The sequence below is a fragment of the Carlito syrichta genome, unplaced genomic scaffold (assembly GCF_000164805.1).
Source record: "Carlito syrichta isolate Samal-C Ts95f unplaced genomic scaffold, Tarsius_syrichta-2.0.1 Scaffold143016, whole genome shotgun sequence".
Lineage (NCBI taxonomy): Eukaryota > Metazoa > Chordata > Mammalia > Primates > Tarsiidae > Carlito > Carlito syrichta.
The window spans coordinates 115,828-143,827 of NW_007087112.1; the positions used below are offsets into that span (position 1 = coordinate 115,828).

The following is a 28,000-nucleotide window of genomic DNA, read 5'->3' on the forward strand; positions in this document are numbered from 1 at the left end:
GGGTTCAAGACCCGCCTGGGCAGCTTGGCGAGACCTCATCTCTATATAAATCAAAAAATTAGCCGGGTGTGGTAGTGCGCGCCTGTAGTTCCAGCTACTTGGAAGGCTGAGGTGGAAGGATCGCTGGAGCCGAGCAGGTCGAGGCTGCGGTGGCCGGGAGTGGCCACTGCACTCCAGTCTGGGCGACAGAGTGAGACTTCACCTCAAAAAAACAAAAACAAAAAACCCAGACTTCACCACTGTACAATGCAAACATGTAACCAAAAACTATTCGTACTCCCTAAAGCTATTGAAATTTTTTTAAAAAAGAAATGTATTCAACACGGTTGATTGAGTACCTACTATGCACCAGTCATGTGTCATATTAACAAACAATATACTGTAGAGCCGGGTGAGTTCTTGCTGTGGTCTGTGTTTTAGGGGTTAGATGTTTTTGGTACTGCTAAATAAAACTGACGGCAATTTAGAATTTATCTAGACAGTCCTGCATCTTGCTTTTTTCTTTTGCCTGCTTTGCTTCTGTTTTAAGATAGGCAGTCGTGAAACAGCTGCTTAGTGGGAAGGAAGCCCTCATGCAGCTGTGAGCGACACAATTAGTTACGTGTATCTCTCACCCAGCAAACCTGGTTCTTGGCAAGGAAGGAAAAAAGGAGCTCATTGTCTTGAGTACTTTAGAGTCTGACACACCTTCTTCAGAAAATGAGGGGAAAGGGTAATGTAGTTGGAGGGTGTTTGGAGTGGTTTTAAAATTCATTTCCCTTGGATCCTGCAAAGTAGGGTGGGAGGGAGCTTTGCAAAGCACCAGACTTGTGTGAGGAGATGCTTCCTTCAGCTTCATAATCCTAGTAATGAATATTTTCTGAGCACTTGTCCCCTGTGGGACGGAGTGCTCAGGACAGCTTCACCTGTTTTTTTCCTCATCACATCCTTTGAGGCATGCGCCGTTTATCTGGGGATTCCGAAGCTCAGAAAAATGACCTCACCTGCAGTCACACAGCTGGAGAGGGGTCGGACTGGAATGTAAACCCAGTTGTCTAACTTTAGGACTCACATTTTAACCACAACCGGGATTTTTCCTAACCTACTCCCACTGTGGTAGAATTGCACAAAAACATACTTGAAAGATGAGTGATATCACCATTAAATATCTTGTTTTAGTAGATTATTAAATAGAATGGGGCCTGCTCACGATATATTGTTAAGTGAAAAAGTAGGTGAAAAGCCTAGATACAGCATGATGTTATTTTGTTATACACACACATATATATGCATAAGTAGACAGGTAGACACAGGCATATACAAGAAAAAAATGGCAAATCGATATTACCAGTATTTTAACAGTGATTACCTACCACTGGGTGATGGGTAAATTTTTATTGTCTTAAAATTTCTTAAATTTTGTGTTTTCTACAATGATACACTCATTAAGGATTTTATTAAGCAAATAGATTTTGAGTCACCACTACATGCCAGGCACTGTGTATTCCAAACAATTTTTTTTTAAAAAGACAACGAATTTACTCCTATCTTTGCCTTTCTATGCAGTCTTTAAAGTACTAGTGCCCCGGTGGAATATTGTGCAGCCATTAATGAAGGACAAATATATGGACTTTGCAGCAATTTGGATGGATTTGGAGTAGATCATACTCGGTGATCTATCACAGGAACAAAGAACAGAGAGTTCTATATGTTCTCACTCAGAAGAGGACCTTGAACAATTATAATGCTATAGGAAAGTGGCAGTAGTGGAAAACAGTCAGGGGAGCGGGGAGGGATTGGCAGTTGAGGGAAACTGCTAGGGGCGGAAGGGGCATACCTCATCAACAAGGGTACCTGCATGATCAATGTTTGTATACCTAACCCTGAATTGTATCCCATATCTTTATAATAAAAATTAAAAAATAAAGAAAGAAAGAACTAGTGCTCAGAGCAGACAGCAGGAGCTGGGAGTTGAACCAGCCTCCAAACCCTGAGCCTCCACTTGTCGTGGGACGTCACGTGGCTTCTCACTAAGCCTCTGCTTCATCACCAGTAACAAGGATGAGGAGCAGCGCCCAATCCACCGGTCTCCTGGAGGATTAAACGCGGCAACACAAGCAAAGTGCCTTGGGGCACACAACAAAGAACAGCTGTGGTGATTCTACGCAGAATCTCTGCACTGCAGTTCTGCTTTGTTTCCTGTCTCCTTTCCTCTGAAGAGCACCTGCACAGTAGTGTTTCTCTGGGGAGCAGGCAGCACTGGTCAGGCTACTCAGGCACATAAAGTCACCTTAGAGTTTTGCGGGTGAGCAGATGCCCTCAGTTCAAACAAGCAATATAAAGGTTAAGAATTTGGGCTTTTTCTCATTTTTTTATTCCTGGTTGATCCAAAAACGCCTCAAGAATAGCGGGTTCGACCCATTTGGCCTCATATCTCAGCCGTAGATATAAAGGACAGAGAGAGCTACCATGGTATAAAGAGAAAGAGGTAGTGGCTCCCAGCACTTTGGGAGGCCAAGGCAGGAGGATCGCTTGAGGCCAGGAGTTCAAGACCAGCCTGGGTGACGTAGTGAGACCTTATCTCTACAAAAAAAATTTAAAAATTAGCCAGCCATGGTGATACGTGCCTGTAGACTCAGCCTCTCAGGAGGCTGAGGCAGAAGGATCACCTGAGCCCAGGAGACCAAAGCTGCAGTGAGCCGTGATTATGTCACTACTCTCCAGCCTGGGTGGCAGGATGAGATCCTGACTAAAAAAAAAAAAAAAAAAAAAAAGAAGAGAGAGAGATGCGTTTACATATCATTCAGAAAATCCAAGGGGCAAATGTTGGATACGGCTCTTACTTAATTGTATTTGGAAGCCTCATACATATGGCCAGTTAGAGGGTGCCAGATGTCTAAACTCTATCCCTTATATTGATCAACTCTGTGACTTTGGGCCTGGGTGACCATGCTGTCTGGTGGCTGTGGGGTATGCTTCTATGAGCTCTTTGGAAGGAAAATGTTTAGTGCAAGCCAGTCCTGGAAAAGCCAGCCCGCTTCTACTACGGTACTGCCCCTTCTAGCCTCAGCTGCCATAATCTCTTTTCTGTGTGACCTGGTAGCCGCCTAATAAATCCCTGCCTTCTCTCCTGCCCCTCTAAAAGTCAATTCTCCACTCAAGAGCCAAGTGGGGATCTTAAAATGTCAACCATCGCCTGTTCCTCCTACTTCCAACTTGCCCACTGACTTTCCCCTGCACTCAGGGAAATAAAGCCCCAGATTCTTTGCGTGACTCTGGGGCCCTGAAGGATCTGGTCTCCTCAGGCCTCGCCAGCCTCATCTTGACCACTTCTCCCCATCCCTCAGGCTTTCGGTATCGGTTACTCTTGGAAATCTAACACGCACCGGGTTCTTGCTCAGATCCGGGCTTGCGATGAGCTCTTCTCTCCCTGAGGGACAGTCCTCCCCTGCTTCCCACGGGCACAGTACCCCCATCCTGCTTCCATGTCACCCTCTCAGAGAGGCTTTCCTCTCCCCCAATGCCTAACAGCTTCCCCCGCCCCAGTGCCTCCCTTGTTCTCTTTACAAAAGAGATCTTATCGCAGTCCCTGTTGATTCTCTTTGTTTCTTTGTTAGCTCACCTTTTGTGTGTGATGCTCTGTTTGTCACCCACTCCTCTGCCGCGTCAGAATGTCAACTCCTCCAGAGTGGGTACCATATCTGCCCTTGAGTGTCTGCTCTTGTGTATCCCCTAGCCAGGGCCCCTCAGGGGGAAGGTGCTCAGTGAATACAGAAGGCAGGGAGGTAGAGACAGAGAAAGTCCCTGGGGAGGGAGGAACTCTCCAAGGCAGCCCAGTTTCCTGTGAATGTAGGCAGAAGCCCCACTCAGGCCAAGCATTACTGTGCAAGTTAAAAATAAAGGCCCTGGGTGGAGTGAGAAGCCTTTAAAGAGGATGGGGAGAGATAATGAGAAACATGAGCTGGCCAACACAAGTCCAGCAGGATGTGGGACCGGCCAGGAAGAAACCGGGATCTTGGCTCCAGGAAAACACTGACTTTGGGGCTGCAATGGTCTGACCAATGCGCGACTCCTGATTAGTCACCAGAAGTCTCTCTCTTGATCCGCAGAAGATGAAGATACTTTAAAGTAGCCAGTTCAGGATGGGCTCCCATCCTCAAACAAGACATAGTTAGAGGTTTCTAAAGAGATAGGCTTTCCAATTCCTAGAGCAGGGGTGTCCGCACCCCTCCTTTGCCTGCCACGCGGTCAGAAGAAGAGGGAGAGGCCCGGAGGTCACCGGAGGCCATGAGGCCTTCCTTGGCTCGCCCTCCTCCTGACCTCCCCCAGGGCCCATTCAGTGTGGGATCCGAACCTCCCACCACAGTAGGGCTCCAGCCAGACATCCCAAGGTGAAGCCGCCCTCCAAAGGCTTGGCTCACTCCAGGGCTGCGCAAGGCGGGGAGGGTCAGGTCAATGGATCACTAGAAACAACTGGGACGTCGCCTTGGAAACACTCCCCCTACTTGCACTCCATGCATTGGATCCACCCTGAACCAGCTGTGGATTAAACCTCAGACCTCAGTGGGAGGCGGGGAGCACCAAGGAGGGCCAGAGCAGGATAGGAAGGGGTCCACGTTCTTTATAGGAAAATATCAAGCTTCAGGCCTTGATGAGAGGTCCCACGACCCAAGAGAGCTGCGAGCTACGAATCCACATTGTGAGCCCAGCCCCTGTGGTGGAAGGATGAGCTGAGCAGAGTGGGGGCGGTCGGCATCCCCCTTCCAGACTACAACCTGGGCCCTTTCCCAGAATCCATGTCTCTGTGCTGCTCTGGAAGTCAAGTGATGTGTTCACGGTCACCTGGTGCGAGGGAATAATTCTCAGACCTCTAAGACATGGATCAGCACTGGGTTTCTCCACACCCACAACTGAGATGGGCAGGAGGGCCGCAAAGGGAGGGGAGGGGTGTGAGCAAGTATCACGAGAGACCGCTGTGCTGTGAGCTTCATGGGCCACCTTGAGTTTAACCTCCACAGCGATCCCTGGAGGAAGGAAACTAAAATGCGAAGAGGACCGTCCCTTACCCGAGGCCACTCAGCTGAGGAGGGCAGAGCATCAGGAAGCCAAGATGGAAAATGGCTGAGCAATTTACCTCCTCTGACAGCCCATCCCTTCATCCCTGCAGTCAATTTCTAGACGGTGTGAACTCAAAGCCCAGTGGCAGGGACACTGAGCAGAATTTTCAAAAAGTCCAGGTACCGAGGAGCCACATGCCTCTGTCCCGCTGGGAATCCCAAAGCCTTTTTGTGCACTGAGCAAAAGCAGTCTGTCGAAGGTGACTCTTGTTCAGTCATTTGTTGGGAACACCTACAGCTTAAAACTGCTGAACAAGTAGCATGTGTCTGCCACGGACTTAAACTCTTTAAGGGATCTATTGCTGTCTTGGCTAGTTCTAGGTTCCCGACATGAGGATTTTAAATGTGGAGAAACCACAGGATGATATTCCTATCCTGGAACAAAAAAAAAAGCTGACAGAGGAGCAGCGGGGCAGCAGGTGACCTTCGTGCCCCACGGTCGTTTTTTGAGTTCAAGTACCTTCTTATGAAGACTTCCACAAAAACGTGGGCAGACTGCAAATTTGCCAGCAGCCATAATCATTAGTATTTTATTGAGCAAATACTATGTGTTATGCATTACGTGCTAAAACATTTTGGGCTCTTTACAAGTATTGTCTCACTACATTCTTATACCAGTCCTATGAGATAGGAACAGCTACCTGACACAGTGCCATTATGTCTTAGAGACTTGACTTGTATGAGTTCACATCTTCCTGTCAACAACCCGTGGGTAGGACAGCTGATATTATCTCTATGTTACAGAATCGAAGAAGTTATGTAACCTGATCAAGGTCAGACAACTATTGAATGCCAGATCTGGAACTCAAACTCGGGATGATGCTCTTGGCCACCATGCCACCAGGCCACAGCACCACAGGCCATTGCTCTGAAACAGGAAAAGGCTCATGAGAGATGTGGAACTGGAAGTATCAGAAGAATTCTTGGTCTCTTACATCAACTCCATTTCCAAGAAGCTTAGAACTCTGCTTCACCAGCTGTCAGCTAAGACACCCCAGGGCCGGCCTGGGAGAATGGCAGTGGATTTTGAGCGGTCAGCCGAATGGAGAATTCATTCTTGGAAGCAAACCCTCCCTTGAACGAAACCATTCTGAAGCCAGCCTGCATCGCTGCCATGTAGAACACCCCCATTGTCCTCTCAGACGTGAAAACCCATTAAGGCTTAAGGATGAAGGTTCTGCCCCTACAACTTGAATACCACCGTGTCGCTCATGGCGACACAGCCAACTCCAGAAGCCTGGGCCATTCCAGCCTGTGACTCCGTCTTCCTCTGGGCTGCTGAACTTGCTCCAGTTAGACTCCAGGGAGTCGATCTGGGGCATTGGTTCATTCTCAGCTGTCCTTCAGTGGCTGTTTCTAAGTGCTAACAGATACTTTGAGGAAAGATAAGGAGAGTCTCATTTTCTAGAAGTTCTTTACGGCCTCAGAGGCATTGGTCCAACACTTTGCACACATTGATTAATCAATGCAAACTGCTTCGACTGTTCCCATCAGCTTGATGGAGAAGGCAGAGACCAGAGGCTCTGTCTGCCCTCTTGGGTGCAAGGGCTGGAACACGCTAGATCAATGTCTTCCTTCTGGATGCCTGACATCACTGGTTTGCCTTTGGTGTCCAGCAGCCAAAAGAGTTTATTCATCTCAAAGCATGAATAATAGCACCAGGATGGACTTTTCCAGGCTTCCAAAGTGAGATCTGCAGAGATGAGACTCAGCCAACGACACCAGAGCCACTGACACTAGCACAGGTCCTGGGGACCGCGAGACACCTGCCTACCTGAGTTAGGGTCAGAGGCCCTGGATGCAAACGTCTCAGCTCTGCTTTTGGATGTCCCTGGCCCCTTTCCAAGCAGTGAGGGGCAACAGAGGGTAGGAGGTCCCATTGCTGTCCTGGGTCTTGGCTTTAGTGCTCCCAAGATTTAAAGATTCACTCAGCCATTCGTGGGACCTGTATTTACTGAGCACTTAGTTTGTGGCTGGGTTCTGTCCCAGGCACTGGGGACATAGCAAAGAACAGGGAAAACCGGGTCTTATTCCTACTCCTCACAAGGCTTGTATTCTAGTGGGGAGAACAGGCCATAGCAAGCTTTTTAAATTACTGAGATAGCTATGGACTAAGATCAGCACCATGAAGGAAAGGGAGGTAGGAGAACGAGTCACCGGGAAGCCTCCTGGCGAGGCCTGAAGGATGAAAAGAGGCCTGCAATGTAAAGAACTGGGGAAAAACCTTCCTCCAGGTGGATGGAACAGCCCCTGTGAAGTCTGAGAGGCAGGAAAGAGCCTGGAGCAGCAGAGGAACAGACAGGACGGGAGGCCGTGGGCTGGATTGGGTGGGTAGGTGTGAGAAGGGTGGGACTTGGAGGGGTCTTGCCCCCCAGAGGCCTTCTGTCTGCTTTCTCGCCTTCCTGAAAATCACCTCTTTACAAAGTGTCCCTAGAACCTGTCCTTGTTTAGCCTGACCCAGTCCCTCCGCTCAAACTGAAAGGAAGGGGATTGTTTTTGTGGCAGGCAGGGCATAGTGGCAAAGGCATGGTCTTTAGTTTTATGTCAGGACTTTTTTTACAACAGTAGTTGGCATAGATAGAAGCTTCCAGAGAGTCGAATGATGCACGTGCCTGGCAGGTGAGGGACTCTGGGCTGGAACCCCCCTGCCCTGGCCCCAGGCCAACCTTGCTGCTTCTTGGTGGAATTTTGACAGAGCCAGATTTGGCTCTGGGTCCTCCGCACCCCTCCTTTCAGCACCTTTACAGACCTGTCACTGCCCCACTTCTCCGCTGGTGTCCTCAGGGGGTCCCCTGGACTTCCTGACCCCTCCTCTTTCCCCTCACAGCTTGGATGCCTGCCACGTCCCACAGCCCCCGCTGAATAATGAGCCTCCTGAATGCCCGCCTGCTCCTGCAACTTCAGGCAGAGCGCGAGCAGGCCAGGGAGCGACTGTATTCACGAGACCTCTCCGTGTCCATTAGACGATGCCCCAGAAGGGGCTGCCTGGTCTACCACAGGGTGGGTCTGGCAACCAGGCTCATTCGTGAGTCTTGCTGACAGGAGAGCTGTCCCCACGTAGGCTCTTTCCAGTGGAGCCGCTACAGATGCCTTGGTGTGCTCTGCAAGGGAAGACCACAGCCAGAACACCATTTGAGCAGTGGCCTGGAGTGCGGCTCCCTGGTGGCCATGCAGCCAGCCCGGGGTTTGTGATCTCCAGACGCCTGACCCCTGCTGAGCCTCCACCTCCATCTCCATCCCAGCATCCCTGGTCGAAATGACAGTCTGCCTCGTGTCAGATCACTTCCTCTCCAGCTCTCTATGGCTCGCAGCTCGAGGACCTAAATCCTCAGCATGGCCCACAGTCTGACCCCGCCTGCCCCCGGGCTCCAGCTCGCCCCTTCCCGGCCCTCCAGCCACGCTGGCCTCCTCCTCATTCTCGGCGATGCCACACTTCCTCACACCATGCGACCTTCGCACATAGAAACTCCCTGTCCTCACTGCTGCCTGCCAGTCCATCAGATCTCAACCCAACATCGCCTCCTCCTGGACGCCTTCCCAGACCTGGTGGGGTCAGGCACCTCTGCCACATGCTTCTGCAGGACCACTGAGGAGTTACAGCTTGGTTGATGTCCGTACCCATCTTGCCTCTAACTTTCATGAGGGCAGGGGCTATCGGTCCTGGGCTCTGTCACAGCCTAGTGTTTGGCTCACTTCTTGGCACGCAGGCACATCCCATGATGAGCGGAACGCCCCTGAGGTGGTCACTAATGGCCCCAGCAGGTCTTCCTGCCTCCCTTTCTCCCTCTCTCTCTCTCTCTCTTTTTTTTTTTTTTTTGAGTTGGAGTCTCACTCTGTCACCCAGGCTGGAGTGCAGTGGCACACTCAAGGTTACCCCAGCATTGACCTGCTGGGCACCACTGATCCTTCCATCTCAGCCTTCCAAGTAGTCAGAACTATGGGCATGTGCTACCACTCCTGGCTAATTTTTGTGTGATTTATTGTAGAGACAAGTTCTTGCCAAGTGGCCCAGGCTGGTCTCGAAAACCCACGAGCTCAGGCAATCCACTAGTCTCAGCCTCCCAAAGTGCTGGGATTACAGGCTGAATCACCTAGCCTGACTTTTTTTCTTCCTCTTTCTGTTCCCTTCCTTCCTCTCGCTTTCCGTTTATTCCTTCTTCCCTCCCGGACCTTGGGTCTGCTTGTTGATCCCAAGAACACTGTTTAAGTCAACAGAAAGCTACACAATTTTTTTAAAAAGCTGGATGTGGTAGCTCACACCGGTAATCCCAATACTTTGGGAGGCTGAAGCAAGAGCCCCTGGGTTTTAGACCAGCCTGGGCAACTTGGTGAGGCCTCGGCTATGCAATTAAAAAAAAAAATTAGCCAGGCATGGTGGTTCCAGCTACTTGGAAAGCTGAGGCAGAAAGATCACCTGAGCCCTGCAAGTTGAGGCTGCAGTGGCCATGAGCATGCCACTGCACTCCAGCTTGGGCGACAGAGTGAGTCCAACTCAAAAAAAAGTTGTCACAATTTGGCCTTCAGCTAGATGACCCCAAAGTCAGGATCTAGAGGGGAGCATGGGAATCTGGCTTCCTTCTGTACACATCTGCTAATAGCAAGCATCACAGGCCAGGTGACTGAAGCAACAGAAACTTAGTGTCTCACAGTTACGGAGGCTAGAAGTCCAAGATCAAGGTGCCGGCGAGTGTGGTTCCTCTGAAGCCGAGGGAAGGTTCCATTCCAGTCCTCTCTCCTTGGCTTACAGATGGCGTCTTCTTTCTGCGTCCCACATCTGCCTTCTCTCTATACATGTCTCTGTATGCAAGTTTCCTCTTTTTATGAGGACACTGGTTACCATTGGTCAGGGTCCACTCTAATGACCTCATTTTAATTTGATTATCTCTGTATAGAGCCTATCTCCAAATAAGGTCACATTCTTAGCCACCGGGGGTGAGAGGGCGAATTTCATCATATGAATTTGGGGGTAGACACGATTTAATTCTAACACTACCCCCAATGCCCACTGACCCTTTGACTCATTGAAGGAGTTAAAAATAGAGAAGCACAGGGCCACGTCATCTTCTGAAGAAATCATATTCGGGAGCCCAAGCATGTGGTGTACGAGACAGGAATGTGAGCTGGAGAAAGACACCCACCCAAGGGTGAGAAAAGAGGGCTGAGATGCAGGAGGTAAAACTCCTCCCCTAGAATAGCCAAGCGCTGACCCCTCTGGGCTCTGGTAACCTGCTAGTTCTGAGTTCAGGTCCCAACCCATTCACTTACTAGAAGTGGGGCCTTTTCCCTCACTTGTCAACTATGGATAATAATAGTACCTTACCTGGGGGATTATTGTGAAGATTAAATGAGAGGCTAGCATTAAGTGGAGGGCTTAGAGCCGTACTGGACACATAATAATTCAACATGCAGAAATGCATTATTATCATTATAACAGGTGGCAGCATCGGCCGGTAATTCAGGAAGAAGGCATGACAAAGGAGAGCGCAGTTGCCACTGACTCAGGCCAGCAACTCTGCATTCCCTCTCACAATGTCAGAGAGAAGGGAAGCAGAGTAATGCCAGACATGAATTTCTTTAATTGGGGTCCATGGACCACAGGCACCAGGAGCATCTGGGCCTCACCCAGAAAATGTAGAATCCTGGTTTCACCATGACCCACCTGATTCAAAACTGCAGGAGGACCCAGGAACTTGACTTTTTTTTTTAACACACTCCTTTGTGATTGTTATGCACATTAGAGTTTGAAACCCCCTGGACCAGACCATAGGTCCTGGAGATGCCAAGGTGAGTTGTATCTCCCCATGAACACAGCCCTGATGCGGGGTGAGCACGCCTCTCACACCTGCTCTCATCCCCAACATTCCTCGGATGAGGTGAGAGGGCGTCTTGAGCAATTTTGCATAAAACAGGGCTCCGTAAGTCACATTCTAAATGTGCTTTTAGAGGGATCACACTGGCAAATCATGCTTTATGTGACTGTAAACTTCACTGTGACCAGACACTTAGCTTTGAATTCTCTGTTCCTCGTCTCCCCACAGCTGGGGTCACCCAGTCTCCACCGCAGGTTTAGCTCTAGGTAACCTCTGGCCTTAAGCTGGAGGGGGGCAAGGAAACCTGGCCCTGCCTGTCGCGGTGCCTGTGTCTCTGTTGCTAGGCCCACATCCTCTGCTCCCAGACGCCATCCGTTGCCTGGCACGGGAACACCAGGGGCACCTTGTCCATCGGTGCCTGCATTCACGTCTTCTTCCCGAAGCCAGTCCCACAGGCCGTGGCTCCTCAAGGCTGAGATGCTGCCCGTGTCCCCAGCTTGGGTCCTGCGGTCTCTCATCAGAGTCTCTAAATCCTGGTCTGCTTCCTAGGGTCCCCCACTATCATCTGTTGCTGAATTCCTGACCCCAAGCTCCATCTGCCTCTCAGGACATCTCTCATAATCTCTCCAAACACATATAGCCCACCAGTTAGGAGCACCGGCTCGAGGGACAGCCTGTGTGTGAGGCTTGACTCTGCCACTTGGTAGCTGTGTGACCTTAGGCACACAGCCCACTCACTGAGCCTCGGTTCCTAGAACAGCCACTGCTGTCACATACAGGACTGTTAGGAGAATTCAGTGTGGTGACGCACTTACAGCCAAGCACAGTGCCTAGACACAGGAAGGGCTCAAGAAACACTGGCGGCCAGCCCAGAAGTGCTTCTACTTCCGAATGCTCCTAGATGCAAACAAAACTCCGTGACAAAGCAAAATGCCTTCATGCTGACCAAAAGGTGACACGAGTGGCCACTCGTAGAGTGTCACCTTGGACTTTAGGACAAATGGACTTGTGAGCAGCCCTCTGCAGAACTCACCTAGCAATACTCATGGTAATAAGAGCATATGCTCACGTAGTACTCACTAAGGAAAGGGCATTACTCATCTGATCCTTTCAAGAACAGGTTGCTTTTTATTACCCCACTTTACAGGTGAGAAAACTGAGGCACAAGGTCATAGGACTAATAAGTGGCAGAGTCAGAATTTGGACCCCAGGCAGCCCAGCTGCAGAAGTTGCACTTAGCCGCTATGTGAGCCGCCTCTCTTATATAGTATAGTTTAATTACCGGAGTAGAAAGAAAAAAAGAGAAAAGTTAAGGCAGAGAAATGTTTTCAGCAGACAGCACTGGAACCAGCACTCCTGCAAGAGAATCCCACGAGGGTCCCCTCTGACTGGCTGTAATCCTCAGTGTAGTAATAATAACAAGAATTGCTGTTCCCTGCCTCCCCTGAACTCTCCCTGCAGGGCGGGTTCTGATGCCTGTTCTTCTTCCCATGCCTGGGGCTCCTGTCCTTACCTTTCAGCTGAAGTGGACGTTGTCAGCCCAGGCCCCTTCTGTTACCTGCCCACCCCGAGGTCCCCCCGCTGCTCTATGGTTGATTAGGCTGAATCGGTCATATCTTGAGACGGCACATCTCGTTAGGACTCAACGTTTGCTCATTAGTGAGTTATTTCTTAAGGAAAAAATGGTCGTGCACCCATAATTTCGGTGTCATGTGTGGATGTTAGATCTCTCTAAAGCACAGTATGACTACAGATTGTTTCTCCAGCTGCCTACATCAAGGGACACTTCATGGGCCAGCGATGTCTTCAACTTAATGCGTGGAAGTGGCTATGCCTGCCACGCTTCACAGTACCTGACCCCAGCAGTGCCAAGGCCCTGAAGAGTTTGTGTGTCACCTCAGTGAAGAATGCATGTCACCTCAGTGAGTGGCCACACTCTACCAGGGTGAGACGTCCCCTTGCTAGGGTAGAGGGAGACCATGGACATCTGTCTACCCTCTCCACTCAAAATATTACCACCATGGTTGGTGCAACTTGCCCGTAAAGTTGGGCCGCTTAACCAGACACCGCTTGCTTAAATTCTCATTGGAATCAGGCAAGCCATATGCAAACACCAGATTTGGGAGTTCACAAGAAACTTATGTTTTTCCTCTTAAGGTTTTGTGTGTTAACGTTACTTTTGATGAAGCGCTTCATTTGCAAATCCATTTATTCACACTGACGGAAGCAAGGGCCGCAGAAGAAAGCCTCCCTGAGTCCTGCCAGCTGCCCTCAGCAGCAAATCAGTGATCCTGCCTTCAGGCCCACAACCTTGGGAGGGGACTTTCCTCGGAAGCCCTCAGTGACCAACACAAAGAACACAAGAGGAAAGGGAATTCGCAACTGTGAATCAGAGTCTCCACTGAAATCCTCCGTCATTCACACAAACAGCCCCGGTAAACAGCTGGCTGGTCCTTTGCTAGACACCACTACACCGCTTCCCAAACATGGCCCATTTCTCTTCAACCCTTGGCCACTGTGGGCGGCTCATCTCCACACAGGACAGAAGAGGGGCAGCCCGGGGCGGGGGAAGGGCTAGCACACACACAATCGCATCCCTGTGGAGAACGAAAGGGAAACTGTGGGTCACCAGAGCGGAAAGAAGGGAGGCAGAGGGGGTGGATGTGAAGCCGCTAGCTGGAGAAAGCAGCGAGTGTTTGGATTCTGCTGAGACAGTGAGCTCTTGGCCCGAGAGGGTCCTTCTTGGGTTCCTGAAAAATGAATACTTGACCAAATGCCTGGCATTCTCATTCCAGCACCCGGAGGCCTGGATTTCTCACGTGCTCCTCTGGGCAGCCTTGCATACCTTTGGCATATAATAGCAACGTGGGTGTGGGTAGCGTGTGTGCCAGGAATGTGCCCAGAGTGCCCGTTCCGGCTCCTTCTCTCCTGGGGCCTGTTGGAGGTGCACTGAAATGAGGATGTGAGGATCAGGAAGGAAGAGAAGACGCAATCAGGTGACCCATGGCGCCATCCGAATGCCACCCCACCAAAACCCTGAGCTGACACGCTCAGAAATCCTACACTCCAGCCTGACTTTTCTGTCACACCGTCCAGAACATCTAAGCTGCCCGCCGTGTGGATAGATTTTCCTAGGCGGCTGGATTCCAGGCTTCTCAAGAGGGCGAATGTGACACAGCAAGACAGTGTCAGCCAGACCCGCCTTGGCCGCAGCATCGGCCTCTGCAGCGTTGCATGGGCTGCATCCAGCTCTTTAGCAGAGGAGAAACCCCTGTCTCCTCTGGCACCGGCAGGCTGGCGCTGGGGGAGTCAAGATGGGGCAGCAGCATGATGCAGTATTATTGTTTGCAGTCTCTGAGCTCTGAGTGCCATTTTGACACGTCTGTGCCACCCACAAGCCATTCCTCCGAGCAGTCTGCACCCATCTAAACCCAGCCAGACGTGAACTTCCTGGGGTCCCCTCGCGGGAGTGTTTGGTGCTAGTTCTGGTGCTGTCTGCTGAAAACATTTCTCTGTCTTAACGTTTCCTTTTTTTCTCTCCTCTCCAAGCAGCTTTATACCAGCACTCAGACACACACACACACACACACACACACACACACACACCACACAGCTTCAGCTCTGCATGCAACCTACCCTCTGCCCCCTAGAACGGCTGCCCTGTTCCTACCTGAAGGCTGAGGGCTGTAGCTCTCTCCACACTCGCTCGGTGCCGTCCCAGGGGAAACAGAATCCACTCAGTGCTGTCTGCTCTGCATTTGTCACTGTCACTGTGCGGCTGTGTCCCCAGCAGCCCCAAGTCAGTCGGCTCTGAACCTCCAGGCTACTGCAGCTCTGTGAGGGGAGAGGGACGGGCTGTGGCACGCACATCAGGTTGCTGGCCCGCCTCCAGACTCCATGCCACAGAGCCACAGAGCGGCTCCCAGGCCCGGAGGCTGTGTGGGAAACGGGGAGGGGGTGGGCTGAGGGAGCTGGGAATGTCAGCCTCCGGATCTGTCTCTGGCCCTTGTTTATCAGCAGAGGGGTCCTGCCTTGCACAGCTGCCGACGCCCACCTCACTGCAGGGATGCGCGCCTGGCTCCAAATGCCCCCAACTCTGGACAGCCCACGGCAGGCCCAGGGACGCGGAGCTGTGGGCCGGCAGGGAGGGGGGCAGAGACAGCAGACGGTGGCACCAGCTACCCTGGGTGTTATTTTAACGTGGTTTGTCTTGGGGCAAATGCCTGAGCTGAATGGACTACTGGCCCGTCTGGGCAAAATCCTGTTTATTTTGAGGCCTGAGTCGCCAGGGAAACAGCAGGTCGTGGCTCGGAGACTCTCCTCTGGAATCAGAAGGCTGCTGGATGAAAGGAAGTCCTTTTCTGTTCTGTCGTCTGGCATCCCTGCACAGGGTGTAGGTGTCTGTGTGTGGCAACGTGTGTGCGTGTCTGCCTGTGCCATTCCCAGAGCCAAGCCCTACAAATGGCAGCTGCAAAGCCATCAAGGCTGTGGCCATTCAGGCTGGGTCTGGAGAGGAGTTGCAGAGAGAATTTTCCTGCCTTCCCTCACCACTGCCCAGGCCTGTCCCTGTCTCAGCTGGACTAGGTGAGTCCTCAGGTGAGCCCAGATCCCAGGGAGACGTCCTCAGTGGGTCGTGGCCATGGTCTTCATACCACTGGCCAGGGCAGGTGAGGAAGGGACAACACCAACTGCACAAAAAATGCTTGGCTAGAAGGTAGGGAATGAAGGTGAACTGAAAAGAAGTGGACCGAAAGGTGTCTCTGAAGGTACCAAGTGGAAGCGTGACTGAGAGTTTCCAATTGGTGGTGGAGAGCCCCGCCTCCTTACGTGGACGTTTGAGCCTGGGAGGTGTGAGTGTGCGAGGGTGCGTATGTGTGCGAGTGTGTGTATGCGTGTGGGAGTACATATCCACGTGTGAGTGTGTGGAGTGTGTGAGTGTGAGTATGGTGTGTGTGAACGTGTGTGTGTGGTGTGCATGCATGCGAGTGTGTACATGTGTGTGGCTGTGTGGTGTGAATGTGTGTGCATGTGAGTGTGTGTTTGTGTGTGTGCCCACGCACTCCAGCCTGCCCACCTGGTGATCAGATGGAGAGGTGCAGCCTGACCTGCCAGCACTGGGCCCATGCCCCCCAGTATCTCCCTCCTCTGGGCAGTTGCTCGGGGTCAGGGAAGGTAGGGAGTGAGGCTTATTCTCCATGCTCCTCCCAGAGCGCCCCAGGGAGGCCACGTATACCCTCTGAAGGAATGAGCCTTGGATAAGCTCGTCTCCTGCACTAGGAAAGTCGAGGCTCACACATTGCAGAATCCCAAGAGTGGGTGAGCAGCAGGCTCCCAAGAGAGACTTGAAGGTACAAAAAAGGCTGCTCTCCCCAGACTCTATTCACCAGAACCTTCCCTGTGGAAGTGAACCGCCATTTCCACAAACGAAAAGGATACTTTAAAGCATAATAATCTTACTGAGTATCAGCAAGGTTTCAAAGGGCCTCCTGAATCATAAAATGATAAAAATATTTCAGACAATTGTCTTCAAAATATTGGACCAGGTTCAGTGGCTCAGCCTGTCATCCCAGCACTTTGGGAGGCCAAGGCGAGTGGATTGCCTGAGCCCGTGGGGTTGAGAACAGCCCGGGCAACTTGGCGAGACCTCGTCTCTACAATAAAAATAAAATATTAGCCGGGCGTGGTGCACATGCCTATAGTTCCAGCTACTTGGAAGGCTGAGGCGGATGGATCGCCGGAGCCCAGCAGGTTGATGCTTGGGTGGTCATGAGTGTGCCACTGCACTCCAGCCTGGGCGACAGAGTGAGACTCCAACTCAAAAAAACAAAAACAACAAAACCCAAACACCCCCCCAAATATTGGTGAATTATTAAGCTATATTGAGTATACATGCTCACTCTTTTTTAACTACATGGAAGGGGAGACTTGTAAACACCCTGAAATCCTGAGAATGGACATGCAGACTCAGAGTTTCACCCAGGTTCCACACCTAGTTAAAGCGAAGCAGTAAATCCTCAGTTCCCTAAGTTAATTACCATAATATAATTCTCCCCAGGGAGGAAACTTGTAACAATTTCATTTTAACATCCCTCAGTTTCTATATTTATTCCAACTTCGGAGTCAAGTCTTTAGGTTTGCTTTCAAATAAGATACATTGAGATCTTTTTGAGTCCTAAGACATGATCACGTGAATGCTTTTCAGCCCCACTGTTATTTAGAATGGGAAGAGATTTCGAGATTGCCGGGTCAAAAAGTCTGGCCTCAGAATAGCCCTTCTTGTCAGGAAATAGCGGAAATAATAGCTGTCGAAGCTGCTTATTAGGCATCCACACTATGCTGGGTCCGATACGGAGGATGTAGCAGAAATCATATCTCCCCCCAAAGCTCTTGCACCACTTTAAAAGCTATTTCTTCCACAATAAAAGTCTTGTAGGAGAGCCTGCTAGCACTGCGGGGGGTGCTCTGGGAAAAGAAGAAAACGACAGGTTTAGAGGACCAAAAAACATCCCAGTAGATTTATCCACAGCGATGGGACTTTGCCCATCGCCACCCACGTCTGACACGCTGTGGGTGGTGGCAGAGGCGAGCGCTTCCCTTCTGCATCCTAAGAGGTGGACTCAACACAGAACACGTAGGCAGTTGCCATCACAGAAAGAGACTCTAAACCTCACCTAAGAGCTTTCTGAGGGCCATAAAGGTATGATGTGGTGTGTCCGTGGGTTTACTGATTCTGCGAACAATGCCTCTGAAAGTCGGATATAAAACCATCACTTTTTAACTGCACCAGCATGGAAGCAGAGCATGATTGAATCAACAGGGCTCAAAATGCCCCCCGGAAATACTTGTTCTTCTTCTCGGCAGAGCATCCGCCCTGGCGTCTCGTCCTTGGTTTTTGAGAATGACATGCAACATTTGCTCTAAAATTTCCCCCTCATTCATTGTTTACATAAATGATACAGTTAAGTGAAATGAACCCCAGACACACTTGCATTTTCTTTCTAATCTCGTTTGACCTTGTTCAGGCACCACAAATCCTAATCAGCTGATGGGAGCGATCAGATACTGCGTGCCACTCTCTCCCCAACAAAGCATTTCCTTCTGTTTATGTCCAGTCAGGCATCTAAACGAAGGGCATCCTGGCCTCACAGTGAGCTGACCGCCAGGATGATGGAGGGCATAGGGACACGCAGCAGACATTTATGGGAAATTGTGTTATTTGCCCAAGGAGACCTGTCAGCTACAAACATCACCAGGGCTGCAGGACAGAGCCTGGGCCCAGTGGTTCTTAATGAAGGTGCCTCACCCTGAAATCTCAGAACGTGGGCTCACTCTGATGTGTGGGCCTGGCTCTCCAGCAGCTGCAGGGGCAGGTGTTTGGGAAGGCTCATCCCCACGAGAAGGGGGTTCCTCTCCCCTCCTGTTGATCACTCATTACCTATCTTAGATTTTCCTCGATTCTAGTGTTATTTTAAAATATTTTATCTTTAAATAAGGGAATACTTCATGCACATGATAAAACTTCACAATGTACAGAAAGGTATAAAATAATCCTCACTAGCGCCCTTTTAAAAAATTTATTGTAGAGACGAGGTCTCGCCAAGTTGCCCAGGCGGGTCTCGAACCCTCGGGCTCAGGCAATTCACTCACCTCGGCCTCCCAAAGCACGGGATTACAGGCTGAGCCACGGAGCCCGGCCTATGTGGATCCTTTAAGGGGAAAAAAAAGTATCTTTATACCCCTAAATATGTGTGTGCTTAAAAACAATGTGTCAGGCACAACATCTTGCGCCCTTGTTTATTTGTTTTTCACTTAATAATAGATCTTTGCACATTGGTCTAGTCCATGCAAGTACCAATATTTCTTGCCCGAATTATTGTGATACCCTTCTTACCGGTTTCCCTTCTCCACCCTAACCCCTTACGGATCCTTTCAGAAGGATCCCACTGAAAGGTAAATCCGTGCATGTCCCTATTTGTTCAAAACTGCCCAGCGCCATCCCCTTGCACTAAGAACAAAAACCAAACTGGCTCCCACCAACTGCCTCTCCAAGGTCACCCCGTATGCACTCCTCCTTGCTCGCTGTGCTCCAGTCATGTGCTCCTCATATAAGCCAAGCTTGGTCCTACCTCAGGGCCTTTGCACATCCTGTTTCCGCTGCCTGGAATGCATGCATTTGTTTTCTGCCCCTAGATTTTTTGCACAGTTGTTCTTTCCTGTCATTTCTGTCTCAGTTCAGAAGCCCCTCCTCCCTGTCCACCTGCTCTAAATCAGCCCCTGCCACTGCCCTTTCCATCCCACCCCCCACTTAATTTTTCCTCATAGAACTTCCTACTCTCTGAAAACTACCGTGTTCATGCTTATGTGTTTTCTGTCTTCCCCACCACAAACACTGGGATGTGAATTCCATAAGGAGAGCAGGGACTTTGTCTTTTCTTCATGATATACTCAGTACCTCGACCAGGGTTCTCAAGCTTGAGTGTACATTGGAATCCCCTGGAAGGTTTGTTAAAATGCAGATTACTGGGCTCCCTCAGAGTTTCTCATTCAGCAGATGTGGGGTGGGCCTACAGAAACAGAATTTGCACTCCTGACAAGTGTCCCACGAATGCTGGTGCTGCTGGCCCAGGGATGCACCTTGAGAACAGCCTGTCTAGACCAGGCCTGGCCCATGGTAGGTGTCGCATCTGTATTTAGGACACAAGTGTGGGAGTTCGCACGGAAGGACCTCCCATCTTCTTTGCAATGGCAGATTTTCAGTTTATCACTTATTTATGTCAATTGGACAGTAGACTGAGCCTCCCCTCAAAGTCTCTATGACAAGAAAACCCCACGTGTTGTCAGCTAAAATGATGCATCCTCTCCATTGATTTGTCAACTGATGGGATTAAAATCCTAAAGCTTTATAGGCCCAAGGGGACCCAGTGAGTCATTCCTCATTCTCTGCCTCAGCGGAACATCAAACCAAAAGCTGATGTGACTCTCACTTGACATGTGACAGAGAACTTTCCCCAGGAGTAATTCCTCGGGCCTCCCCTGAAGTGGTCCAACAACTGTCCTGTTGGTTCATATAGAAAGCTCAGGGGTTTATCTGAGTCACAAAACCTCTTGGAAAATCTGACAAGATCTATAACCTTATTCTCCAAAAAAAAATAAATGCATATGCACACGCACACACACCCACTTTTCACATTTAATTTCGGGACTTTACGAGGTACCCCAAGCACAATTCTTTTGTTTATTTGTCTGCTTAGAATCAGAGTCTCATTCTGTCATTCAGGCTGGAGTGCAGTGGCATGATCACAGCCTTGACCTCCTGGGTTCAGGAGATCCTTCCACCTCAGTCTCTGAAGTAGCTGGGACGACAGGTGTGCAGCACCAAGTTCGGCTAATTTTTTGGATTTTTTGGAGGGGCGTGTGGAGACGAGCTCTCACTATGTTACAAAGGATGGTCTCAAACTCCTGTTCTCAAGCCATCCTTCCGCCTTGGCCTCCCAAATTACTGGGATTACATACATGAGCCACTGCGCCAGGCCCCAAGCACAATGTTAACACCAGGTTAAGAATACTTTATTTAGTAATTGACTATATGTTTGACTACATAAACAAACAAAATCACCCAATCTGGATCCTTAGATCATTATTTAAAGTCCTGATGAATCGGAGGTCTAAATGTAAGAAGACACACCTTAGCGGAAAACATTACAGGAAAATGTTAGTTAATAAGATTTATAGTCTTAGAATAGAGAACACTTTTCGAAGCATGATTTGAAATCCAGAAGTGAAAATAAAATCGTGAGATTGATTCCATAAAATGACCTTTCCAAGAAAGAGGAAAAAAATCCTCCCAGTTTAGACTCTGGGGAGACATCTATGGATCCGATCTTTTCCATCTATATTCTTTTCCCGGAATTGTTTGACCTATGGCCAAGTTCTGTGGGACAAGACATGAGCTTATCAGAGCAGACAGGGTGAGACCACATTCTTCAGCAGAGCCTTGCCACTGGGTTAATTATTTCACTAGCAGTGACTTGGGTTTTCAAACAACTTTTTGAGATGTCATTCACGTACCATAGTTCACCCATTTAAAGCGTACAATTAAGAGGTTTTGGAGTATTCACAAAGTTGTGCGGCCATCACCACTGTAATTTTAGAATATTTTTGTCATCCAAAAAGAAACCCCGTACCCATCAGCAGTCACTCTCCACTCCTCCCTCCTGCCAGGTCTAGGCAACCATTGATCCACTTTTTGTCTCTATAGACCTCCCTATCCTGGACATTTCATAAAGATGGAATCATACAACATGGGCCTTTTTCCCTCAGTATAATGTCCTCAAGGTTAATCTGTGGTGCGGCACTCATCAGACTTTCTTTCCTTTTTATTGCTGGGTAATATTTCATTGCGTGGACATACCACCTGCCATTTATCCTTTCATCAGCTGATGGACAATTGGGTTCTTTTCTCTGTTTGGTTATTATGAATAATGCTATTCATGTACAAATTTTTGTGTAAGCCTACATTTTCATTTTTCTTGGGTTTAGCGGTTTTTTTTTTTTTCTCTTAAAGATTGACCCTGAGAAATACATGTATCCACTTCCTCCCATCACAACTTCACAGAGAAGCAAGCAGGCTTAGATCATAAAGATCTCAGAACTCTTCCACCCCCAGTAGGGACCTTCCGTTCATTCTCACTGTGCCTCAGTGGCACCATCAGTAGAAGGAAGGTGAGAACCTCAGCTCTTTGATCACTCACAGGGTATTGTGAAGATCAGTGAAATGACATAAATCAACAGGATCTGCTCCTTTAAAGATACTAGCCTATATGAACAGGCCAGTGTGCAAAGACCCATCACACCCTTGGACCAAGAGTTTTGTCAGTACACGGATGACTGCATCAGCCAAGAGTCCGGTGGCTTGATGTGGGGGCACAGATGGCATAAAAATCATCACTATCTTCTCAAGATTTTGGTTTCCTTTGAGATCAGAATTTGGCTGCCTTCCAAGCTGCCCTCTGAGGGAGGGTCCCAGCCTGATCACCCCGGGCGGGGGCAGAGAAAGGGCAGCATCTCAGAGGCACCTCCTTCGGTGAAATCCGTGACCCCCTGACCTTCCTGTTGGCTCTGGTGCAGGAGGTGTGATTCAACCCTGGGTAGAATCTAATAAGGACCCTCCCCCAGGAGAAGTACTGTGAGCCCAGGTGGCAGAAGAGGGGTCTAAAATGCCTGAGCTTCCTTGTTCTCTCTGAACAACCTGTGTCCCTCGCTCTCTAGGACCAGGCAGCAGGAAATCCCACAGATAGGCATGTCAATGGTGGGTGGAATAGGCAATGAGACGGCAGGCATCCTGGGCCCCAATCCCAATATCCCCACTTCCTGGCTGTATGATCTAAGACAAGTGGTTCAAGCCTTTGTGACTCAGTTTCTCTCTCTGTTCAGTGGGATAATGGCAGCACTCGCCTTGTAGATTTACTGAGAGGACTACCAGAGATTATGTCTGTTGGAGCTACGAAGTATGTTCCAAGCCCAATCGGTGTTTGCTATAGTTGTTATATTACTTTTAAGGTCAGAATTAAAGACCCCAAGTAATCTATCCATTCTCCCTAAGCTATTCAGGGAGGCTAGAGTTCTTTCTTTTTTTTTAATTTTTAGATTTTATTTTAAAGTTGTGGGGTACAATTCGGGACTGGGTATACAAGTAGTCATCACACAGGTAAAGTTTGGGCTTCCCTTTGGTCCCCACTTTGCCTGACGTGAGATCAGATACCTTTATTGATGCTGTGCTCCCCACCCCCCCCACCCCACCCCTACCCTGGCAGTATCCCGCTACTGTCAATCCCTTTCTTATAGTATTATGGTAAATGTTCAGGGTCCGCTTATGAGTGAGAACATGTGGTTTTCTATTGGCCAATGAATTGGATGCATTTCATTGGGCACCTACTATGTGTTAGATATCACAGAAAGGACTGAAGACGAAACTTAATTTTTCCCTCGGGAATGTGAAGTTCAAGTTGTGAGACAAACAAAGATACGTGAAGTTCTTAAAGAACATGTAAACAGTAAGCTCCAATCCTGACAGTCAACGCCATCCAGATTCAGAGAGGGGAGACGGCAGAAAAGTCTGGAAGGGCCAGATAAGGTCTCTGAGGGAGGCGGCACCAAGGCCGGCCCTTGTGAGGCAAGATGAGCTCATATCAGTAAAGGAGGGAGACAGAACTGGGCAAGGGTGGGTGAGAGGGAAGGGAGACCCAGCCCGCACAGGCAATCTGGGGCCCTGGGCGGGTCGGGCATGGTGGGTGGTCCGGGGGGGTTGAGCCAGAGACTGGACTTCTGGTGTCTTTCTGCTACCAGGGTTCTCTTGTGATGACATGCCTTGAGGTTTTAAGTCACCTGCTCCCCTAATGATTATCCTTCCTGTGAGACCTTCTGTCACTAATAAACTTTTACGGTGGGTAAGAGGGAGGAAGGAGGAGCTGTTATGCCAGAGAAGCTCTGACTCTTAATCTAGATCTCTGCAAAAAGAACGACACTGAGTGGCAGCCACTGGCCTCGGCCAGCGTACCTTGCCTCCATTCTCCTGGGACAAGCACCTGGATCTTCTCTGGGGAACCATCCTTTCACTGCTTTTGGTTCATGTGGGTTTGGGGTGGGAATGACTACACCCCCATGGCAGGGATGGACGATACACCCATATGGGTTCTGTGAGAGCAGCCCTGAGACTCTAGCTAGAACTCGAAAGGGAAGCATCTGTTCTGGCAGGTACTATGCTGGAAGGTGTCAGCAGGAGCTGCTGGTCGCCATCTTGGCGCCACCATAGGCAAGTTTCCTGGAAATAGCAATACAGGGAAGGCAAAGCGAGGAACAGAGACAGATTCAGGGTTCCATTGTCTGGACACATGGATCTCACTATACCAAAACCGCGGCCTTTTCAGTTACATGAGCAAAAGAAAGTCCTCCTTTTGCCTAGGTCTCTTCAAACTGAATTTCAGTCTATGATCACTAAAAGAATCCTGACTTAGTCAAGTCGTTACCTTGTTCTTACCAGAATTTTGTTGGCTGCTTTTTAGCATGAATATCTGGAGTCCACAGCCCAGGGGCAGTCTATGACCAGGATGACAGTTTGTATGCGCAAGTGATAGTGGCTTCTATACATATCCCTAGAGAGACCTGGGTACATGTGATGTGCAGAGACTCCTGAGGGGAGAGGCAAACTCTGAAAACTGGCTTCCTTTTTGTCTCGAGTGTGCATACAGAACAATTCTCTCCAAACCCTTGATTTTATTCCTCTTGCTCTCAATCAAAGAAAGGAGATCTTGGATCTGTTAAGTATATTTCTCAGGACTCTAGGAAGTCAGGAAGAGATAGGAAAGGGAAGAAACGGGAAAAAGAAAGCTCTGTGCATGCCGTTTTTGCTTTTCTCCCTTTGCCCAGCAACACAGAATCAGCTGGCTTGCTTTTATTTTATTTTCTGCTTCATGCAGTGCTTTTTAAAATGAAGCTTGACTCAACTGTAATGGGATTTGCCTAACAATTTCCTGGTCAATGTCTCTTGGATGGCAGCAAAGATCGTTCACTAGGTGGGAATCACTTCCCGCTTCCCACTAAGAACCAGACCTACCCTTTCTTCCTGGGAGCAAGCTGGCCTTTGAATGAAGGGTGCACAGAAATATTTCCCTCTAGTATTCACCACATAGATGCAAGTCTGCCACAAATTCCCATCAGGGAGGATGAAAAGGAGGCGGGCTGGGGAGGAACAGTCATGCTGGGTGCAAACACGAAGCCTGTAGCAATCTGAGCCCCTGAAAGACACAGATGCACTCACCTCTTTGCTTTGGATCTGGGACGCCTTCTTCCTGGGGCAGTGTAAGCTTCTGCAGCGTCAGGCTGTCCTAGCAGGGCTGCTGCAGGCCGGCAGCCGCAGGAGGAGGGGAGTTCCCATTCACCAACAGAAGGGAGTGTCCTGCAAGGAAAGAGGCGATGCCCATATTCTCCCGGAGTCCGAGTGGCTGGACCCACTTGTCCTCTGGCTCCTGCTCCCTTTTGGTGTGAATGGAGCTCGGAGGAGCCCCGTGAGACAGAGTGAAACCACACACCACACCCACCCTGCTAGCAGGTTGGCCTCCCAGCCTCGTGGAGCCCATGGAGGGCGGCCACCGAGGGGTCAGGCGGCACTGGAGCCCTGTGAATGCAGCTGACACCGGCGTGCCATGGACAGGCCAAGGACGAATACTGGCGTGTTTATTTCTCCCCTCTCATGTGATCTTATTTTGGACCGGACACAGGAGCTATTTGGGGGCTGGACAGCTGCCAGGTGAAAGGAAAGTTATCTCGTCCAAGTCATATCCACACCTCTCTCTGAATCAGTCTGTTACCTTTCCCCATGTGAGGCAGAAGGGGGGGGGAGGAGTCTTACTCTCTGTCTTACTTTCAGTTCATCCAAGCAATTTGTCCAACTTGCCATTTTTTTTCAACCAGTTGATCACCACCCTTGGAGATTTCACAGAGGATAAATGTAATGAGAAAAGTCATTAGTTTTATGTCCGGGACAGGTGTTTCTGAGGCAGCTGGTCATGCCATACAGTCATCACACACACAATGTTAGACACAGAGACACTGGGGGGGGGGGAACAGTCCTGGAAGACATGGCTCACAGATAACACACTGATTCTGACTTCCTCCAGGCTGTTTCTGTTTCTAATTCCTAGGCTTGTAAAACAACATGGAAATAGCTTGATTTTTCACCTCTGATTCTTCCTCTTCAGACATGAATGGAAAGTTTTGAAAATGTCATGCTTGACAAAATGCCAATTCAATATCATCATCTTTGCCACCATCACTATTATTTATTGAGCTCTGGCTAGATGCCGTTCACTTTTCCCGAACCGTCTCCTTTAATCCTCGCCACATCCCAACCAGGAAGGTCCTATTCCTCCCGCTTGACGGCCAGGGAAGCTGAGGTTTGGAAAGGTTCCCAGCCTACGCTTCGGAAAGGCAGGCGGGAGATCGGAGCTCCCCACCATCTGCCTCCACGTTTGGGGCTCTTGGCCATTTGGCCTGTCTCCTGGAGAGAGCTATTGTGGAGATTTCACTGTTGTTTTCACCTCACAAAGAGGAAAAGAACGAAAATCTCGTCAGCCCGTAAGCTCAATCCTTCATTCTCATCGCCTTTTCCGAACCCTTTTCCTGTGCAAACACACACACGGGCGAGAACCGGACTGGGCCCCCACACTGGGCTCTCACAGCACCCAGCCTGGATTGCCCTTCCTGCCACTCGGAGGGAGTGCCCGAGCGATCCGACCGCTTGTCCAACACTGCCCTCTGCAGGCTATTGGGCTGCATTACCCCCGGATGGGGTCTCGAGACTTTCCAAGGGGCTCCGGAGGCTTCTTTTTAGAGAACCCATTTCCAGTTTCTCCGTTTCTGTGGCAGAATCTTTCCTAAAACTGACCTACCTGAGCATGTGTCTGTGTCCATAAACCTTCCCCTACGGCATGAAAGGAAAGCATGTCGCTCTTCGAATCTTACTGAGGTACCATCGCTCTGAATGTAAAAATCTCCAGGTCCCCAGACTGGAAGCTTCTTTTAATAATTTAATTCCACTTCCTTTAATGATTAATTAGGCATTTTTTTTTTCTTTTAACAACTTTGTCTCTTCCATCCCTTGAATAGCGAGGGATAGAAATGTGGAAGTAAATGAAAGAGAATATTAGATCTCATAATAACAGATTCATAGGTACACTTAAAGAATGATGTCATAGTTTAATTTTTTAAGTTCTAATATTTAAAATATGCTAGAAGTTATCATCTTGAAACCACACATACTTAATGATAAAAATGAACATATCAATTAAAAAATGTGGGTAGAGGTAAATGTTGTTTTTCAGAATTATTTTAGAAGGCACAAGAGCAAGCCGGGCTCGGTGGCTCAGCCTGTAATCCTACACTTTGGGAGGCCGAGGTGAGTGGATTGCCTGAGCCCGCGGGTTCGAGATCCGCCAGGGCAACTTGGCAAGACCTCCTCTCTACAATAAATCAAAAATGAGCTGGGCGTGGTAGCGCCCGCCTGAAGTTCCGGCTACTCGGAAGGCTGAGGCGGAAGGATCACCGGAGCCCTGCGGGTCGAGGCTGCAGTGACTGGGAGCGAGCCACTGAACTCCAGTCTGGGCGATGGAGTGAGACTCCAACTCCAGAAAAAAAAAAAAGAGGGCACAGGAGCAAATATCTGTGAAGACTGCTGCATCCTTGGGCTGGCCGTTGCTGAATGATAGCAGTTGTCTTCTATTCATTGGTTCATCATACATCAAACACCCACAGAACACCTACTGTGTGTCAGGCCTTGTTCGGAGCTCTAGATAAAAAACAATGAGGGCAACCGCTTTGGGTCCCCTCCTGCTGTGGGAGCTTTTCCGTCCTCTCAACAAACCTTGCTTTTTAAAAAAAAGAGTAAAACCTGACATGTCACATGCCTAATTTTGAGTCATGGCTACCTCTGGGGAGTTGTGTAAGGGAAACAGATGAATATTTACTTAAATAAATGTAAGAGCTCCACTTTGATAAGCACTCTCAAGGAGGGATTTTTGGGGATCAGAGAATACACAACGGGGATTGGCAATGTATGGGGGGGATCGACATAATTCATGAGGTCGAACCAGGGAAGGTAGCCCTTGAGAAATGAAATCTAAACAAAAAATAAAGTACCTGAGAATCTCTATAAAAGTGTTACAGCCTGACCAGGTTCTTATGCCCACTGCCCGGAAAACCCAGAACTGACACAGTCATTACAATGGAGAGAGTTTCATATTGCAAAGCAGCTGAGCGTGGAAGTTGGGAAGTATACCTTCAAATCCACCTCCCCCAAAATTCAGAGAATAGAATTTTTAAAAGGAACTTTGCGGGCAGAGAGGTAGGGGCTGCTGACTGGTTGATAAAGTCACGGAGGGTGTCAAGACTGTCTCCCTGTAGCAGAGCCAATCTCTGGGAGGGGGCATCACAGACCAGTGGAGCCATCTTTTTTTGGTGCTCGGGGCCTGGGGTCCATCAGAGTCTGAAAAATATCTCAGATGCCATTCTGAGGTTTTGCAATAGATGCTATCTATAAAG

At 49.4% G+C, this 28,000-nt stretch overlaps 1 protein-coding gene across 4 annotated transcripts in view; it reads right to left on the minus strand.

The window, feature by feature from the left end:
* The window catches only part of FGF1 (fibroblast growth factor 1), a 106,836-nt gene extending 81,710 nt beyond the window's left edge, over positions 1–25,126 (minus strand). For 2 of the 4 annotated variants that reach the window (XM_008050122.2, XM_008050120.2), the window contains exon 1: positions 14,577–14,725. The gene's annotated coding sequence lies outside the window, so the exon portion shown is untranslated. Of the gene's footprint in view, positions 1–14,576; positions 14,726–24,722 lie in introns of those variants that run through there. The other 2 variants (XM_021708597.1, XM_008050123.2) reach the window with 2 other exon arrangements.
* Positions 25,127–28,000: the final 2,874 nt, after the last annotated feature.